The following is a 20246-nucleotide window of genomic DNA, read 5'->3' on the forward strand; positions in this document are numbered from 1 at the left end:
TGAAGGAAGGATGGAAGGAGGGAAGGAAGGGAGGGAGGGCAGAAGGAGGGAGGGAAGGAAGGAAGGTGAGAAGGAAGGGAGGGAGGGAGGGAGGAGGGAAAGAAGTGAGGGAGGGAGGGCGGAAAGAGAGAGGGAAGGAAGGAAGGTGAGAAAGAAGGAAGGGAGGGAGGGAAGAACCTTAATGACAGACAGATGAGAGAGAAATAGTTTATGGAGGTGTCTATGATTTACTTACCTGGATACGAAAACAGTCATGTGTCACTTAACAGTGGGTACACATTCTGAGAAAGGTCACTGGGAGATTTCGTCATTGTGCGATCATCAGAGTATACTTTTCTTACACAAACCTAGATGGTGTGGCCTACGATACATCTACGCTCTATGGTACAGCCTATGGCTCCGAAGCCTACAAGCCCATACAGGATGTTGCTGTACTGAATACTGTAGGCAACTATAATATAATGGTAATTATTTTTGTAGCTAAACATAGCTAAACATAGAAAAGATGCAGCAAAAATATGACATAAAAGATAAAGAAGGGTTACACCTGTGTAGGAAACTTACTATGAATGGAACTTGCAGGACTGGAAGTTGCTCTGGGTGACTAAATAAGTAATAAGTGAATATGAGGGCCTAAGACATCACTGTATATTACTGTGGAGTTTATAAACACGATACATTTAGACTACACTAAATTTACTTTTTATATTTTAATGATAAATTAACCTTAGCTTACTGTAACTTTTTTACTTTATGAACTTTCTAATTTTTTAAACTTTTTGACATTTTCATGATAACACTATGCTTAAAACACAAACAATTTGTACAGTTGTACAAAAATGTACCAAGTTATCTAGCCCTACACAGGGTCAGGATCAACAACATTGTGGTCTTCCATCTCCACCTTTTGTCCTACTGGAAGGTCTTCAGGGGCAATAACACACATGGAGTTGTCCTCTTCTATGATAACGATGCCTTCTTCTATAAGACCTCCTCAAGCACCTGTCTGGGGCTCATCTGCAGGAAACGTTACACTTTTCAGAAATACGTCCATGATGCTTTGCTTGTTTTCTCTTCTATCATAGTTTTGCATGAGTAATATGTTGTCCTACAACATTATGACAGCTATGATGTCACTAGGCAATAGAAAATTTTCAGCTCCATTATAGTCTTATGGGACCACCTTCATATATGTCACTTGTTTTTTACCTAAATGTCTTTATGCAGCACATGACTGCATATTTCTAGCTTTCTATCTGACAAATATTAGACTAGAACTAATATACCATCCTTATCCTTTATTCCTAAACAGAAGATAAACTCAGAAATGAGCTTAGTCAAGATGTATGCTTATCTACTTCAAATCTCTCAATGGCCACATTGACTAAGTTACCAGTCTCTTTTTCTTCAAACACAGAAGGACCAAATCTGAGATTTTGTTGCTTTAAACCCTCTTGATACTCCTTAGGTACTTTCAATGCAGCTTGTCATTTAGACCACAAAGAAAATTAGAACAACATATGGCAGACCACACAGGCTTGAGTAGCCATTACAGTCAATCTTGCTGACTTCCATGTACTTCAAAACCATGGAGATTTTCATTCTCACTTTCTTTTTCTCCCTTTACAAATTGGCATTTACCAAAATAAAGAAGGAAATGAAATTATATAAACCACTTTTATGAAATATTGTTGGTCTGGCTTACATTCCCAGTAAACTGTATGTATATTCATTTTTATGGCTTAAAATATTATGATTATACCTCACGTTTTTAAGCTAAAGTGGATTTAAAAAAATAGGCAAAACCAAAGGAAAAGAAGAAAATATTGGTGTTATGAATGAACCTTCAATACCACGGGCTTTTCAGTGTGTCTGTTCTCAGAGGCTGAAAATCAGATACCCAATCTCACACAGAGGCTGTGGGATGTCATTGGGTTGTGGAAAGGATACAAATCCTTCCAGTCTCTGGCCTTCCCAGGGTTTGTGGGTTTCAACAAAACCCTTATAACTATTTGAACTTGGGTTATGTGGTTAATATATGATAAAGGGGTTATTACAATGTGATCCTTGAGCATTTAGGTCAGCTGTGGCCATCAATCAAGGGACACCTCTTTTTTGGCAGTACACACTTCCATAAAAAAATTCTCTGGCAGATCCAAGTTAGCTAGTAATGACAGAGTAACCTCTATGTGAAGCAACATACTTGATAAATTTTGCCTGTGCTATTGACTGACAGAAGCTCTGGTGTTCTGGTAAGTGGTATACATAAGCCTCAAAGAGCATGAAAACCTCCTTTCTTTTCTAACTAAAGTTGGTTAAATTAAATACGTAATATTCATGAAAGTTAAAATAGACAATTTAGAAGGAAGTTTACATTTTGGTGCCTATTCTTAGTTCTTTTTCTTTATTCTATTAAAAATGATCTCCCTAAAACATCTTTTTTATTAAGCTAATTCATATTTCTGAATGATTCAATTCAATTTAACAAAAATATCCTAAACTCCTAATGTATGCATACTTGACATGGTGCCAGTGTCATGTGAAGGATAAAAGATAAACAAGAGACTGGATGCGACCCCACAAAATCTTACATCTCATCCACATTCAACTAGATGGTTATTTGCATCTTTCAGGATCAAGTTCAAAGAGAGGTCAAGGTTGGTAGGGTCACTCCTTTTATTTGATTCTAGCTTTATCTTAGCTTGTTTGTGTTTCCCACTACACAGATACTGGCATACTGGGATTGTGCTTCTCCACCTTGTGAAAAAAAAAAAAGACCATCTATGGAATAGCTAGATTGCAACTAGATCACCCTAACATCTGTCTTTCTTAGCCGTTTCAAGTAAGGCAATGATAATTCTGATACTGAACAAGGATCGGAGAATCTATTAGCACCTACAGTGGTCTGTTATGCCAGTTCTGTTCCTGGAAAAATGGGGAGAAAAACATATCTAATTTAAACAAAAATTCTCATAGCTTAAGAAAAATTTAAAGAGATAAGACTAAACAACCACTGAGTTTAGCTTGCGAATTAACTCAATGATTCTTCTGTTTATAACAGAGCCTGATAAGAGAAATTTCAACTCTGAGGTGTGGATCGAGTGCCCACTGACTTCTATGTGATGCCTATGCATACATCAGGATGGGGTTTAGATGATTCAATTCCAATTTGGCTTTTCTAAGAATATACTTCAGAAGAAGTGACATGGATTCTATGTATGGAAATGACTATACTCGGCAACACTATTATAACTGATACACAACATGAGACATATGTGTAATTTTTCATTTTCTAGTAGTCATATTACAAGAAAGCAAAAAAGGAAAAGGAATTTGTTTTAACAATATATTTTATTTAATTAAATGTATACAAATGTTATTTCAAAATGTCATTAATAATCAAAAATGATGAGATATTTTATGTTCCTTTTTTCATACTAACTCTTTGAAATCTAGTATGTATCTTCAACTTAGCGCACATACCTCAATTCAAACAGGCCGAATTTTAGGTACTCACTAGTCACATATGGCTAGTGGCTGTCTTATTAGTCAGCGCAGATCTACAGAATTCTTAACACAGCAAGGGATGCTATTATTAAACCAAACAAGACTATTAGTGTTGACTTTCTGGGCTGGAGGATCAAATGAAAAATTTTGTATCATTTAAATAAGCTCCAAACAACAAAAACAGTAAAAACCTCATTTGAGATAACAGAAAAGATAACCCAATTTATGTCTTATACTATAATCTGAGCAAAAACTCCCATTAAACTTAACAAGAAATTAAATAATGTTCAACAGCATTTTCCTACCAATTACCTAATAGTCTAATACGATTTTATCATAAAAGTATTTTTGATTCCAGATATTTGCCACTGGACAAAACCAAAAACCGTTCCCATCAAATAGTTCTCTGGGTGAAATGCAGTCACTTTCTATCAATCCAAATGAATATGTTCATAAAGAAAATAAGGAGCTTTAAACTAACATTTATATTATAGTGGTAGAGTCAAACTGCTCATCAGCAATAACAACAGTTTCTAGGGTAGTTTGGCAGAAGGAGAGCATGCAATGGACTTCTAAAGATCAAAACCAACCAGATCTATAATCGTGTGTTCAAACATTCTCATTTCAAAAAGATAGAGTTTATTTGTTTCTGAAACAGCTCATTTGGTATTCACATAAGTATGTCCTTAACTTCTCTTCTAACACAAGTATGAATTCCTCAAAGACCACAAGAGCCAAGTTTATACTTAACTATAGTGGAAAGGTTTGTCAAAATTGTATTTTTCTATTACTGAACTTTTATTTTTGTTTGTTTAAAAGCTTTTATATTTTGTTTAAAAAAATGTAAAATGATTGTACAGGCAATCCAATTGTAATTGTGCATCCACCCTTTATATAAACTGTTTTTTGTTTTTTTTTTCTGTTTTCTTTTTTTTTTTTTTTTTTTTTTTTTTTTTTTTTTTTTTTTGAGGCAGAGTCTCACTCTGTTGCCCAGGCTGGAGTACAGTGGCATGATCTCGGCTCACTGCAACCTCTGTCTCCCAGGTTCAAGTGATTCTCCTGCCTCAGCCTCCTGAGTAGCTGGAACTACTGGTGCACACCGCCACATCTGGCTAATTTTTGTGTTTGTAGTAGAGACAGGGTTTCACCATGCTGGCCAGGCTGGTCTCAAACTCCTGACCTCTAATGATCCACCTGCCTCGTCCTCCCAAAGTGCTGGGATTACAGGCATGAGCCACCACATCCGGCCTATATAAACTGTTAATAAAGACTTTTTAGGAAAAATGAAAGCTCTTCCAAAACAATTTTAAATTTCTCATGGTGATGTTCATGTTTTAGGATACTTTCTTCTCTCATGTTGCATGATTTTAATGACAAATGTTGAGTAATCATGGGAAGGGAGGTGGTGGGGTAGTGATGGACTTCAGTTCAGAAAGCCAAAGACCAGTGTCAAGGACTGTCCCTGGCCTGCCACTGACTGCCTGCAGGATCAAAACTGCATTGCAAGTTTCTGGGTCTCAATGTCCTCATCTATAAAATTTGAGAATCAAAATAAATCGACCACCATAAATAAATAATAAATCAATAAACTTCAAGATTTCTTGTATTATGTGAATTATTAGTGAAAATACGATAAAATTTCAAAATCTTAGTCACTCATTCAAAATCAAGGAAGCTTTGAATTTTCAAAGGACTTAACTCACCCATGTCTAGTTTTCACTGTAGAAATAAACCAGCTTCCTAGACAAAGGCTACAAAGTTTGATTCTGCCATTTCCATTAAGCCCCTAGTGAATTAAATTTTGACTCAGTATCACCTCTTCCAAAGCTAACACACAAAGAGGAAGACCCTCAACGTTGATTATTTAAGTGTAAAATTGTTGTGTATGGACAAATGAGTTAAATACGTTCATTCCATCATCTTACATAGATATAAGGAAAGCCATGAATGCTATTGGTGAACACATATTTTGGCTACACCCTTTCAGGAGACCAAAAAAAAAAAATCATTTAGTTAATGTGATCTGAAAGAATGAATTTGTCTCCATAAATTGAGTACTATACTCCTTGTGAAAATATAAAATTGTGTCATATTGTGAGGATCAGAAAGACCCTTAGTCTTTTCATCGTGTTTACTGTGTGTTAAATTTGAGAAAAGATCCAAAGATTAAGTTTAACAAATTTCCTGTGTATATTCATGAAGACATCTACATTTTTCTATGGCCTGAGTTGTTCACTGTGAATGGTCATTTTGTTTCTAATGTTCTAAAAACAAGTAGTCATCAACTCCAAAAAACTACAGATATAAGTAAATAGATAAACAGGCAGATAGATGATAGGGTGTATGTACAAACACATACACACGTAACATCTTTAACTTCCTTACAAGATTTTGGTCTTGACTATAATTTCATAGACGTAAAACTTAATGAAAAACTGGCCTAATGACCAGGTTAAAATGAAACAGAAGAATCAAGGGTCCCTTGCTCTATCTTCTAATGGAAAGCACTACTTTTAATTACCATTTGTTTACAAACAATGGTTTATGTAAAATTCAATCCTTTGTTTGTATATGAAATGCCTAGTTTGTTTAGTTGACATATGTATTCATTCACTCTCCTTTCCCATTTATTCTCATGTGATGATTTTTACATTGTAATTAGTATTTTTAATTATATGATAATGGCACTGGCTCTCATGGCATGACTGGATATATAGCCATGCATTTTTATGTCTGTGATTAATCAATTTTCTATTTTTTATTTTTAATAAAAATTTTAAATTCAAGTGAATGTGTTCTACTTGACAACATAACCACTTTACAATATAAATTGTATATATGTATAATATATGTATAGACATATTTGTAAACCATTCTTTCCAATCTTTTATTATAAAACTATTGTAGGAATATAATTTTAAACAAAATGAGCCATTAAACAAACCAAAAATAATGAAAAATCAAAATATGCACACTGTACAAAAACACAGTCTCATAGATTTTGCCTTATATAAACTTCACTGTGCCTATGTGGGTTTTAACATATTTCCATGGCTTTAAATAGGAAAACATCTTAAAGCTCAGCCCATGGGAAACCCAAGCTTGATTAGTTTTCCCTTTTACTACAGTCTGCAGAGTGTAAAACACAGCACATCAGAATTGAATTTGTCATCTCCAGACCTCACAGGAATTTTAGGAACTAAATAGTTAGGAAGCCATCCTGGTACTTCTCTTTGCTTTAATCAAAGTCGAAGTTTCAATTTAAACATTCAGGAAATCTCCCTTATTTAAAGCAATCAACTCGTTGCTGACAGGGTCTGGCCTTACTGTGTTTAATTTTTTGGCATCAAGAAAGACTTGATTGGTCACAGCCAGTGCGTGAGGGGTCCTTCACTTCCCTCAAAGAAGAGAAGGATTTCAGATCTTTGCTGCATTGAGCTTGAGACATTGGTGCATTTCAAATCAGCAATATCTAAATTGGAAAATAGAGCAAATGAAGGGTCTCAGAATCAAACAACTGTCCTATCAGCAAGTGGTTCAGCTGTGAAAGAATATTTTGAGACAAAATTGGTCATGCTTCTTTATTCCTCTATTGATTTCTCTCGATTTTGTCATGCTTTTTGGAATATGTGGCAAGTCACCAACCTGCACTTTAATTTCAAGATTTCAATTTACTGTAGATCAAGTAGAAAACAGATTTAGTGAGGCATAGATGGAGAAGGGGGGTTGTGGCACATTTAAAAGCTAGGCACCAGCATCTCTCAGGAAAATGGCTTTAAGGAACACTCGCACATGATACAGATCTAGAGGCAGATAGAAATGTAGGGGTTGAGATGGAGACAAACAGACATACCCTACTACACTTAAGAAATCTGCTGGGAAAAGACTGCTAACAAATAAAACTATTCCAATTACCCTAAGATTGAAGAGCATCATTAGAGGTCTGAAAAATAAATCATGCAGTCAAGAATTTGGAATGGTTGCATCTATTCTCAGAGTTCTCAATGGCTCATCTCCTTACACTGAGCTCTCAAAGATGGGAAAAAATGATGGACAGGCTCTTTAGTTTGGTTACTCCATGGAGATACAGCCAAAGCATTGCTAAAAATCTTCTACACTAGATTCAACTCTGATCCTTTGCAATCCGCCAAAGCGTTAGTTCTCCAATAATCTTTCTTTCTGAATAAAAACTTAGCGATTTGATGAATTATATCATGAATTTACTATTTCTTATGAGCAGATTATCTAGAAGGTACTATATTAAAATATTTTGAACTTTTAAGATGGCAAATTTTGAAGTAAAAATTAAATAGTGAAAACATTTCATGTTGGAAAATGTTTCAAAATGCACAATATCTTAGGGTGTTTCTAAAGTTTATTTCTACACAGGACTCTGTTATTTCCCAGAATATTTCTTTGGCCTATGCATTAATGTTAGGATTGGCATAACAAAGTACCATACTGTGTGGCTTAAGCAACAGAAATTTATTTTCTCCCTGTTCAGGAGGCCAGAAGTACCAGATCAAGGCCTGGTAAAGCGCTTTCACTGGCTTGCAGGCCACTTCTGGCTATGTTGTCACATGGCCTTTCCTCTGTGCACAGGGTCCGCCAGTGGGTGGGGGAGATTTCTCTCTTTATAAGGACATTAATCTTATCATCAGGGTTCCACATTCATGACCTCATTTAAACTTAATTACCTCTTATAGGCCCTATCTCCAAATACAGCCACACTGAGGATTAGGGCTTCAACATGTGAATCTGAGGGAGGGCACAGTTCAGTCCATAGCAGCCTATTAACAAGATTTAGGACATATATGTTGTTTATCTACCACAAAAGAAAAATTCTCTTTCTCTCTATGAACTCACAAATCCACATATAGCTTCTTCCTCCAAATGCACACATGTGTATTGTCAGAGATAAACGACATTCTTGGAAAGTAGTATGTGCATTTGTGTGTTGTAGTGCAGAAATCTGATATGTTTTCACTAGAATGTGTAAGTTTCATTGCTGCTACTGATGGAAAAATGGCCAATTTACCACTGAATTCCACTCACATTCTAGTCAAATTCAGACTCTATAAACAAAAATGTTGGGAGATTCAGACTCTCTACAAACCAGATTATTATTTACAAAATGACCTACAATAATTGTACTCAATGATTTCATGGTTTTATGGAAATGCCTCTACTCTACCCAATAGAAAAAGAAAACTGCAGAAGTTGCTCATACAAAGTATGAGAGGTGTTACCCACTTTTTGGGTACAGTGAAATGCCTGTTACACTTTCATTTTTCAACTATGGCATACCACAGCTGAAAACCCAAGGGCAAAGAACTCACTTAACTAAGATACATCCCATACACGACAAAAATGAGACTGCCTTTCCGGAAAGGTGATGTAATATTTAAGGCAAGTATATTGTATTACTAGGTTTTCTGTATTTTTTTTTCCTAGTAACTGTCACCATTTGGATATGATAAGTGAGGACAACTATTTGATATACTACATTTTATTTCCTAGCCATGCATCATTTGAGCCAGAGCTTCTCCAGAGTGTGGTCCAGAGATCCCTGGGGGCCCTCTGGTTAGTCTATAATGCTTCATGAGGAGAAAGAACTTGATGGAGCAGGAATATGGAGTAGAGAGTGATCACTGCAGAAAGCAATTGTAGTGATGGAAATACTTACCCACAAGAGGGGGCCAAGGAGCAGAAGCCTGACAGATCTAAAGAAAAAAGATGTATCACTCAGGCATCATGGATAGAGGGAAAACATGAAACTACTAAATCCTAGGACCACTCCTCTAATCCAGGACTGTATTTTCTTCTTGTTCGCAAGCCATGGGGCCTCAACTTGCTCTTCTTTTCTCTAGCTGTACCCATTGTCTCCCTGGATGTTCTCCAATATCACCACCCTCACCCAATCCTTGCTGCAGAGGAGGCAAGGTCCTCTGATCATTCCTCTCTGAGTGTCAGCAATGACAAGATCTCTTCTGTTTCATGTAGTTTGCTGCTTACAATTAAGGGGGAAAGCAGAGAATTTTAAATAAGTAGCAAATGTAGAAATTTACAGATATCTCAGAATTCTTTTTTTTTTTTTTTTTTTGAGAAGGAGTTTCACTCTGTCACCCAGGCTGGAGTACAATGGCACGAACGCAGCTCACTGCAACCTCCAACTCCTGGGTTGAAGCGATTCTCCTGTCTCAGCCTCCTGAGTAGCTGGGACTACAGACACACGCCACCATGCCCGGCTAATTTTTGTATTTTTATTTTTAAATGTTTAAATTTTATTTATTTATTTATTTTAATTTTTTGTATTTTTAGTAGAGACAGGGCTTCCCCATGTTGGTCAGGCTGGTCTCAACCTCCCGACTTCAGGTGATCTCCCCGCTGGGATTACAGGCGTCAGCAACTGCACCCAGCCATATCTCAGAATTCTTATACCCCTATGGGATGGTAACTGGATTTCAGTCCTTTACTTCTGGGGACAGGACTCTCTGCTCACCTCTTTCTCACTATTAGGTCATGAGATTCCTTACTGCAAGGCAGAAATATTTCGCTGGGGGAGTATTTGGGGTATCTCATTGGTGTGCCCATTCCACAAGTGGGTTCCTTTCATTTTTGATGTGTTGGTGATGGGCAAAACTATATTAAATGGCCTGCTTAATAATCCTGCACTAAAAAGTCCCACACAAACTATTTCTGTACACAGCATTTAAAATTTTTTTTCATACTGCTCTGTTTTCAAAATGCACACAAAGTTAAAAACTATTTAAACATTGAAATGGATTATATAGTGAAAAATTTATCCAACCACTTTACAACAGTCCCACAATTGGCCTTATCTCCATCCCAGTTGTCCACTGGACTATATTAGGTTGTCACTATATACAAGATCTATCACACACATACATAAACTTGTACAAAAATGACGATATGTGTGTATACATACATATCTTTTGTTTCTGCACGTAATGCAACATACTGTGCACTGTCCCAAAAGTCTTGGTGAGAATTTTAAGCTTTCATAATTTTAGAAGTATAACTTCTGTGACTGAGCACAGTGGCTCATGCCTGTAATCTCAGTACTTTGGGAGGTCCAGGCAATTGTTTCACCCAAACTACTAGGTCAGAAATCATTTTGCCTTGCACTGTCAAGTGAAAAAGGTACTTTTAATGTAATACTTGTAATATAATCCTCCTTCAGTAAAAAACAAACCCGGCCGGGCGCGGTAGCTCAAGCCTGTAATCCCAACACTTAGGGAGGCCGAGGTGGGTGGGTTACCTGCGATCAGGAGTTCGAGACCAGCCTGACTAACACGGAGAAACCCCGTCTCTACTAAAAATACAAAATTAGCCCAATGTGGTGGTGCACACCTGTAATCCCAGCTACTTGGGAGACTGAAGCAGGAGAATTGCTTGAACCTGGGAGGCGGAGGTTTCAGTGAGCCGAGATTGCGCCACTGCACTCCAGCCTGGGCAATAAGAGTCAAACTCCGTCTCAAAACAAAAACAAAACAAAACGTAGAAACCACTATGTAAATGTGTATATACTGTGTGGATGTGTCTGAGCAACAAGGTAGAGATATACAACAGTCTTTTACTGTTAGATAACTAGGCTGGAGGGCAGAGGGGTGGAAAAGGAATAGGGAGGAGGAAGAAAGAGTTAATTTTAGTTTATTATTTCCCTTGGTAACACAGACATAGAGTTCTTAAGTAATTTTTCAAAAAATCAAATAAGAGATGTGGTGCGGTGGCTCATGCCTATAATCCCAGCACTTTGGGAGCCTGAGGTGGGAGGATCACTTGAGCCCAGGAATTTGAGACCAGCCTGGACAACATGACAAAACCCTGTCTCTACTACAAATACAAAAATTATCTCGGCATGAAGGTGTGTACCTGTGGTCCTAGCTACTCAGGAGGCTGAGGTGGGAGGATCACCTGAGCCCAGGAAGTGAAGGCTGCAGTGAGCCAAAAAAAACAAAAAAACAAAAAAATCAAATAATAAACTCAAAGAAAAAAGAAAAGCCTCATTAAAAAAAAAAATAGAGTGATGAGTTTTATAAAAATGCCAAAGATCCCTGTATTTATTTATTTTTTTATTGAGACAGGATCTCACTCTGTCACCTAGGCTGGAGTGCAGTGGCACAATCATGGCTTACTGCAGCCTCCGGAAATCTTCCCACCTCAGCCTCCTGAGTAGCTGGGACTATAGGTGTGCACAACCATGCCTGGCTAATTTTTGTATTTTTTGCAGAAATGAGGTTTCACCACGTTGACCAGGCTGGTCTTAAACCCCTGGGTTCACATGATCTACCAGCCTCAGCCTTCCAAAGTGCTAGGATTATAGGTGTGAGCTGCCACTGTGCTTGGCCAGACCCTCCCCCATATTTATATTACCTCTTCAGAAGTTACTCCTTTTACAAGGAAAAAAATATATGGTAACTAAACTATGTGTAAAATTCAGTATTTCAGACACAAGCCTCCACCCTAGTCTGTTAAATGAGTCAAAATTTACATGAAAACTAATACTGATGTTTTGAATACCAACTCAAAGGTAGGGGAATATGCATTTAAGTAAAATACATTTAATATCAGTAGACCGAGTTGACTGAAATAGCCATTCAAAAGGACAATGTGCGCATACCCTTGTAGACTTGCAAGATATTAGGACCTACGCCAAGAGTAAACAAGGCAGCAGTTCAGAAATATTAGTGTCATCTTCTCTTTTCTATTGCTGCATTTATTAGGTTTTCATTTGTGGTTATGCAAATTTGTGTTTATGAAATGTATGTTTATGCAAAAACTGAATATACTTGCCGCAAATATGTAAGGGTGTTCACCAATGCTCAGAAGTTCCTGAATCTATTTCCTTCACACACCAACTAATAATGCATTTTACAAGCAGTAATCATACTCTTAAAAAAAAATTCTACATTGAGGGCTAATTCTTACCCTCCTTTCTCTTCTGTTTTCTCCTCTTGGTCCCTTTCCCACCAGATTGAAAGACAAACATCCAGGATAATAAAACAGCAAGTTATGCAACTGAGAAAAAACACAGGAGGGGCACTGATAATTGGATTGAGTCAACGATGATAGTTTATTGAACGCTTATTATATGCCAAGCTCTATTTGGAATACTTTACACATCTTTTTTTTTTTTTTTTTTTTTAGACAGAGTCTCTCTGTGTCGCCCAGGCTGAAGTGCAGTGGCGCAATCTCAGCTCACTGCAAGCTCCGCCTCTTGGGTTTATGCCATTCTCCTGCCTCAGCCTCCCGAGTAGCTGGGACTACAGGCACCCGCCACCTCGCCCGGCTAGTTTTTTGTATTTTTTAGTAGAGACGGGGTTTCACCGTGTTAGCCAGGATGGTCTGCATCTTCTGACCTCGTGATCCACCCATCTCGGCCTCCCAAAGTGCTGGGATTACAGGCTTAAGTCACCGTGCCCGGCCGGAATACTTTACACATCTTAATAATTTAATCCTCATGAAAATTTTGTCCATCAAGGCAGATCTATGTTTATCAGAACCATAAACAATAAACTAGACAACAAAAGTTACAATATAGCAAAAGCAGGCAACTTACCAGGTTCTAGCCTCAAGCCTCATAAGCAGTAAGACAGAGGGAAAGTTCCAGTGACTCATCTTTCTGCTCTGCCTTGACCTCCCTTAAATCTCATCCTCTAGTTGGCACAGAGGTCTCAGCCTCAGCAGGACAATCAGGTCATCCTTACACCAGGAAAGTAGTGAAATTTCTCTGTCTTTGATTTGGGTATTGTTAAAGAATTTTCCTATTTCATTTATTCTTTTAATGCTTTATCTTCAAAATTAAGGAAGTCTTGGGTTCATTTTTCAAAGTTTAAGTGTGTGCTATTAAATATACTACATAAATGATAAGTGAAATAAACTTTTTTTTTCTAGTGAATCAAAAGAGCAAAATTGAGATGAAGTCTACTGGCCGGTTATTATTTAGTCCCATTTGATACCAAGTCAGGGTGCTTGAAAAATCGCAGCCAACTTTTAGTTGACCATCTGGGAAATGTACAGAAATAAAACCTCACTGGCCTTGAGAAAAGTTGCAGGATTCTGCTCCTAACAGTTCTCTCAAGTCTTGATGCAATCTGTTGCTGCAAGTCTTTCTTTCTTAGGATTTATGAACACTTAGCCAGCAGTAAATTCTACCAGATACTGGTGCTCAAGTTCTCATGTCACTGGAATCAGTATCTCCAAGAGGGTCTCTTTCAAAGGAAAACTAACCAGCAGTGAGCTGTGCTGCCCATTTTTAGGCAAACTGCAGTAGAGAGACACATAAAGTCCTTGGTGTAAGGGTATAGTCTGCTCGCTTCCTCCCAATGTGTTCTCATATCTGTTTAGGGATCTCTCCAGTCTGGAATAAAGATATGCAAGTGCAAAATCTGTTTTCCTGCAGAAGCTTTCTCTGCAGCTAACCTCCGTATCCCTGCTGTGCCTCCCGAAGTCTGATAGTCTTAGCCAGCCCCAGTGCCTTGACTTCCTGTCATATCACAGAAAAGGGAGCATTGAAAAGAGTCTCCATCACCTTCCAGGCTTAAACCCCCTTGACACACTCTGGGACATTTGAGTTTTGGGCATTTCCAACTTAAGAAAGAGAAGCAAAATCACATTTTAATTTTGGTGTTATGAATCTGCCAGAAAATAGGGGGCCTGGAATAGCCGTATACTAAAAAATACTGGTCAAAACCACGATGAGACTTTTTTAAAAAAATAAGAGGTTACGCAAAGTTCTGGCTCCTCTTCTCTCCCAGCTGCTCTCTCCCAGACCCCTTCACTATTCTAAGGGCCGGAAAGACTTCTATACACAGGGTCATTTGTGGTCAACATCAAGTAGACTGTAGACTTGGCCCCACTCACTTTGCCTTGTTAAAAATAACATTAATACACATTCATGGTAGAAAATTTGGAATATTCAGAGACGTATGAGGAAAATAAAAGTTACTCTTAGGCCCACCACTCTACTCCTTTCTTAACTGCTGATCTAAAAGCAAACAGAGAGATCAAAAGAGCCGATAAATGCTCCCAACGTTTTCTGGGTTCTTTTTACATAGTTCATACTCAAATATTTATTTAGTCAGGGAACAGGCAGCAAAATGACTAAGCAAAGGCATTGCCTTAGAACACAGCATCTTAGAGGCAGAATACACATCAATGGTCATCTTTTCAACCTGAACCACCACTCAGGAATCACCTCCGTGTTACCTCTGAGACAGCATATGACAGATTCAGCTCATTGCTTTTGCAAATGCTCTTCTAGATAGTCGCCTCAGCTATATGAAGTTCTGCTTGCCAAGAAGTTCTACAGACAACATGTGCCTCCTATCCATTGGTCCTGATCAGTCCTCTGGAGCAACATAGGATCGGTTGAACTCCCTTTTATGTTGTCCAACACAACCAAATACTGCATCCTCCAAAATCTTCTTGTTTTAAGGATAACCTGTTCTGGACACTCTACTCTGAATGAACTCTGCTTTGTTCAAATCATGGCATTCAGAACTGAACAAAGAACTCTAATGTTACTGAATAAAATGCACATGTCACATCATTTTCTGTGATATTGACACTGAATATCTATCAATATCAACCTAATAGTCAAAATACAGTTAGAAAACATTTTCGAATCATCATAATAATCAATTCAACCTCACTGGCCACACTCTCCACTGCTGATGGAGGCAGTTGGCTATAATCACCCTACTCCAACAGACTTGAAAGGACACCTTAGAAAATTTTAGTGCCTCTATATATGCTGTGATGGTTAATTTTATGTGCCTAACTTGTCAAAGCTATGATGCCCAGTTGTTTGGTCAAATACCATTCTAGATGTTGTTTTGTAGTTATCTTTTTAGATGTAATTAATATTTAAATCAGCAGGCTTTGAATAAGCTCATTACCCTCTATAACATATGTTAGCCTCATCCAATCATTTAAAGGCCCTAAAAAGGGAGTGGAGTGGCTCCGCAAAGATGAAGGAATTCGGAATTCTTCCTGTATGTTGCCAGTCCATCTCTTAAAATCAATTAATCAGTCTCTTTCCCTCAGTCTCTGTCCCTAATACTTGTGTATACCACATTCTCCTCTTCCTTTCCTTTCTTTCCCAGCTACTTGTTACTTTCTCTTCTTAATCATGATTCACTCAGTCAAACATGGACCCTTAGCTGAATCTGGCCTCAACTCATCTTCTATGCTCCAGATAAACACCTTCACTTCTATATATGAATCATGGTTTTCTTGGCCTCATCTCGAAGCAACTATTTTGTGGTATTTCCCTTTACTTGCTGTCTAAGGAACCACAGTTCTTCCTTCAAAGCTCTGACTAGAATCATTTTACAAGAAGCCTTATGGTATAAACTCATATGGCTCTGCCAACTGAGGCCTCCAGGAACTTCCGTAAAACCCACACCTCTGTCATCTGTCTGCTGCTATTCTATATCCTGTCTTGTGTGCTTTCTTGTTGGTTTGTTCATGTTTTTTCTTTTATCTAAGTTTATATTTTACATTTATATTAAATGTTCATTAATGACAAGGAACATTTCTTGTTCTCTGAAGTCTTGCCCTAAACAGAATTCAGGGCATGGAGGCTTCTTATAAATATCCTTCACTATAATTTATTCAAGTAACTCAAGGTTTGCCTGTGTAAATAAAGAGCTAGAGACAAAATTAGCTTGATTTCTATAACATTTAGCCCCATTTGGATCTTGATTTAAGACCACTGAGAGATTTAAACATCTTGCTATTTACCAAGCTTCTATGAAGACAGATTTCCTTGGGGGGTTTATTGTTAAACTTTTAAGTTCTCCAAGTCCACATGTGCTGAAATTATATGTAATGGTGTAGTACTCCTCAGAGTTTAATGTGCACAGAACTCAACTGAAAATGTTGTCAAAATACTGATTCTGATCAGAAGGTCTGGGTTGAGCCTAAAATTCTGCACCTCTAACAACCACCAGGTCGTTGCTGCTAGGTGATACTGATGATGCTAGTCCAAGGACCACACTTAGATGAATGTGGGTCTAGTAGAAAGAACATAGGCATTGAAGTCAGAGCTGAGCCCAAACTCTGCTCCCTCACCTACTAGTTCTGGACAGTACCTAGATCAAGAATGTATTGTCAAGGTTAAATTATATTTCATATATATATATATATGAAAGCATGTGGGGTAGTGTCTGGAACTTACTAAGTGTTCACTAATTTTAATTTCTTTCCTACTATGTGACTGACTGCCCCTTCTACATGTGTTATACCTCTCATAATACCTGGCTCTTTAAACCCTGTCAGTTTCTAACAATGATATTTCCCCCTTCAAACATCTGTATTTGCTTTGTTTTTAATTTCCATTTAATTATTTTTGGTTTTGAATACTTTTGGTAAAATAAGGAACTGCTTCTCTACTTCATTCATTTTCATGTCCGTGGTCATTCCACATATCATTGTGTGGGCTTTGAAGTCAAATGGACCTATTGGCTAAGGTCTTCTGCAAGTTACTTTATCTCTGTAAACTTTATTTTTTTTCCTTTAAACATAAGGATGATAGTTACCTTGACTTTATAATGTATTGGGAAAACTAAGTAAGATAATGTGAGAAAGATAGTAAGGGCCTAATTCATAGAAACAATTTATGTCACAGACTTCTTGTACTTCATTTCTTAATGATAAAAGTGGCAGAACTACAAAAGAAACTTAATGCACAGCCTTAAAAATTATCCACTGTCAAAGTCAGTGTTGTAACAGAAGAGTGGGACTCAGATCTGGAAGGGGGACATTTGTGTTGAAGAGCCAAGAATCTTAAAGCCCCCGAGTCCACTGAACCTATTGACTGTCAGAAGTACTTTCTTCTTGCTAGAGGAAAGTGGGTTTCTCTTTTCTGAAAAGGCCTTTCTTGAGTCAGGTGCCTTGCAAGATAATGTTTATCTTCCTCAAGAGTCACCCCTGGATGTGAGGGTGATTGGGCTGTGACATCTGTCACAGGGTTGATTCAGCTGATCTGGCTGGCTAGGCGAGTGTCCCCTTCCTCCCTCATCGCTCCACGTGTGTCCCTCCCAAAGCTGCACGCTCAGTCAAAGAGGACGACCATCCCCACTAGAGGAGGACCAGTCTTCAGTCAAGGGTAGACGAGTAGCTGCGCTCCCCTGCTAGAACCTCCAAAGAAGCTCTCAAGAGTCACCCCTTCATTATTTATTGCCTCTGGGCAAACATTCAAGACAAATCTAGGCATAATCCAAATAGGGAAATATAGTCTCTGCTTTAAGAAAAAAAGTCACTTACACACCCCCAAAAATGCTAAATCTGGCAAAAAAAACAAGCACAGGAACCACGAGACTATAAAAGGGGGGGCTTTTCAAGGATGTAGGACTAGAAAGGGCAAACAAGTAGTTTATAAGATTGGTCAGAAATATTTACTGACATGGGAGCACTCTGCCATGACAAAGAGTTCAATGTTGTTTCAGTCTGCTATTGTTACTACCAACCACACAATCTCAGTGACGTGCTGCAATGAACATTTATTTCTCACTTTGCTGAAGTTTGGCTGATATAGCCTGAGTTTGGCTGAGATTGCTCCAAACCATGGGTTAAAGCTAGATCTGCAGCTCATTTCTTTCATCTTCCTTGAACCAATGGTTATTCAAGGCATGTTCTTCTCATGACCAAAGAGTGGAGTTCAGAGGGCCAGCCCAGTTATGCATCCATACTTTAAACCTCTACTCCCACCATGTTCAATAACATCCCAATGGCCAAAACAAGTTACGTGGTCAAGTCACATGACTAAATGTTTTAAATATCTTAAAAAAAGAATTTTTTTTTGTATGATATGGTTGTCTACCTAGAAAACAAAAGGAAGGTATAAATAATATTAGAATAATGAAGAGACGCAAGATGTCTAGGTACAAAATCAATATATACAGGGAATTCCATTATTACTTGCTAGAAAATAATATTATAAATATAACCTATAAAAATATACCATTTACAGTTGAAACAGAAAGCAAAAATGTAAAGATAAAAATCTAACAAGAGGTGCTCAGAATATGTGTGGAGAAAATGGTGAAATTCTGAAAAATTGAAGAAGACCTAAATACTTAAAAAAAAAAAAAATCTCACGTTTAAGGTAGGAATACACAAAATCTTAAGGATATAATTTCTTTCCAAAAAATTTCCAAACTTCATTGGAAACCCAATCCAATTTTAAAAACCCAAGCAGACCTTTTTGGTGATTTCACAAATAATTATATAACTTACACAGAATGGAAAAGACCCATGAGGAGCCAGAACATTGAGGACACAACAAAAAGAGGAAGGATGGAGGACAGATATAAAGCTAAGTAACAAAGCTGTAATATTAGAATTGAGATAAGTAATTTTATCCACTAATCAGAATGAAGAGTCCAGCTTGAGGCTCACATTGGGGGTTAGGGCAATTGGTCATCCATATTAAATAAAATTAAATCAAATCTTTACTATATGTCACAGCTACCCTTTCACCAAAGAGCAATCCCGATGGATTAAAGACTCAAATTAGGAAAACAAAATTTTTAAATTTAGAAGACAATGCAAGAGGAGATTATTACAAACTTGAGATTTAAAAAATTTTTATGAAATGATGCAGAACAAAACTATTAAAAAGTTGATAAATGTGACTACATTCAAATTATCTCCGTTGGTCAAAGTGGGGCACTATGGGCAGGAATTCTCCTATGTCGTGCATACATGAGTACCAAGTGAGTTCCCATGCTATGGTGTTAGAGAATTCCCAGGCAGGAAGCAAGAGACCAGAACCACACGGTTTGAGAAAACGTATCAGCAGGTGCATTCGCACAAAGCTGTTTACAGAGCACGTGGAACTGGGCGCTGCATGGATGACTGGATAAGAGGTGGAACTGAAAGTTTATAAAGGGGTGCACAAGCCACCTCATGAAAGTTAATTTTGCCTAAGTTAGTCATAATTCGTTTTTGTTTATTTAAAGATTTTTACTTAGATAATTTATATTGATTATTCAGTAGTTCCAATATCTTAATTTGCTTGTGGTCACTACTGAAACCCATTTTTTTTGTTTTGTGTTCACTTAATGATTTTTGATTCTGACCTTGATTTGATTTGTCTTTATCCATGAAAATCGGCCACTTAAGTTGAGGATGATTACCTTTGGAGAAGAATTATGTTTGTTTCTATCAGAAGCAGGAAGGTGCTACTGACTTTGGACAACTTTGTCTTCCTTGGGGAGTTCTTGGGTTAATAATCCTAGCGTCTGATTCATTTCACCCATTTTGTTCTTGGTTCAAGACATAGTTTCCCAATTGTAGCATGAATACAGGCATGTGCCCTAAAAGCAAAGTTATTTTTGAGTGTGTTCATGGTTCCATTTTCAGCTCATGTTTTTGTGTTGGAGTGACAGTTTCTTTAGAGTTTGTCCTTATTGCCTGCAAACCCAGTAATATGACGAAAATATTTTATGGAGGAGTCATTTTTTTCCCCTAGGAGGATCCTTCAGAGTATCTTGCCTACCATACTGAAAAAAGCCAAAGTCCTGAATACATAATTTTGGACAGAGCCTGGCAGCCGGTAGTTGGCTGCTCTCAAACTACATCATTGCCTTGTTTTCTTTATATAAAACATGCCGTGTTTGCTGCCAGCTATGCATTGCTCCTTTTCATCATTTTAACCACCTTAATCACTTCAGTGTAGAATTTTCAAATAATCTTACAATTGCTAT

The sequence above is a fragment of the Colobus angolensis genome, unplaced genomic scaffold (genome assembly GCF_000951035.1).
Source record: "Colobus angolensis palliatus isolate OR3802 unplaced genomic scaffold, Cang.pa_1.0 Scaffold58, whole genome shotgun sequence".
Taxonomy (NCBI): Eukaryota; Metazoa; Chordata; class Mammalia; order Primates; family Cercopithecidae; genus Colobus; species Colobus angolensis.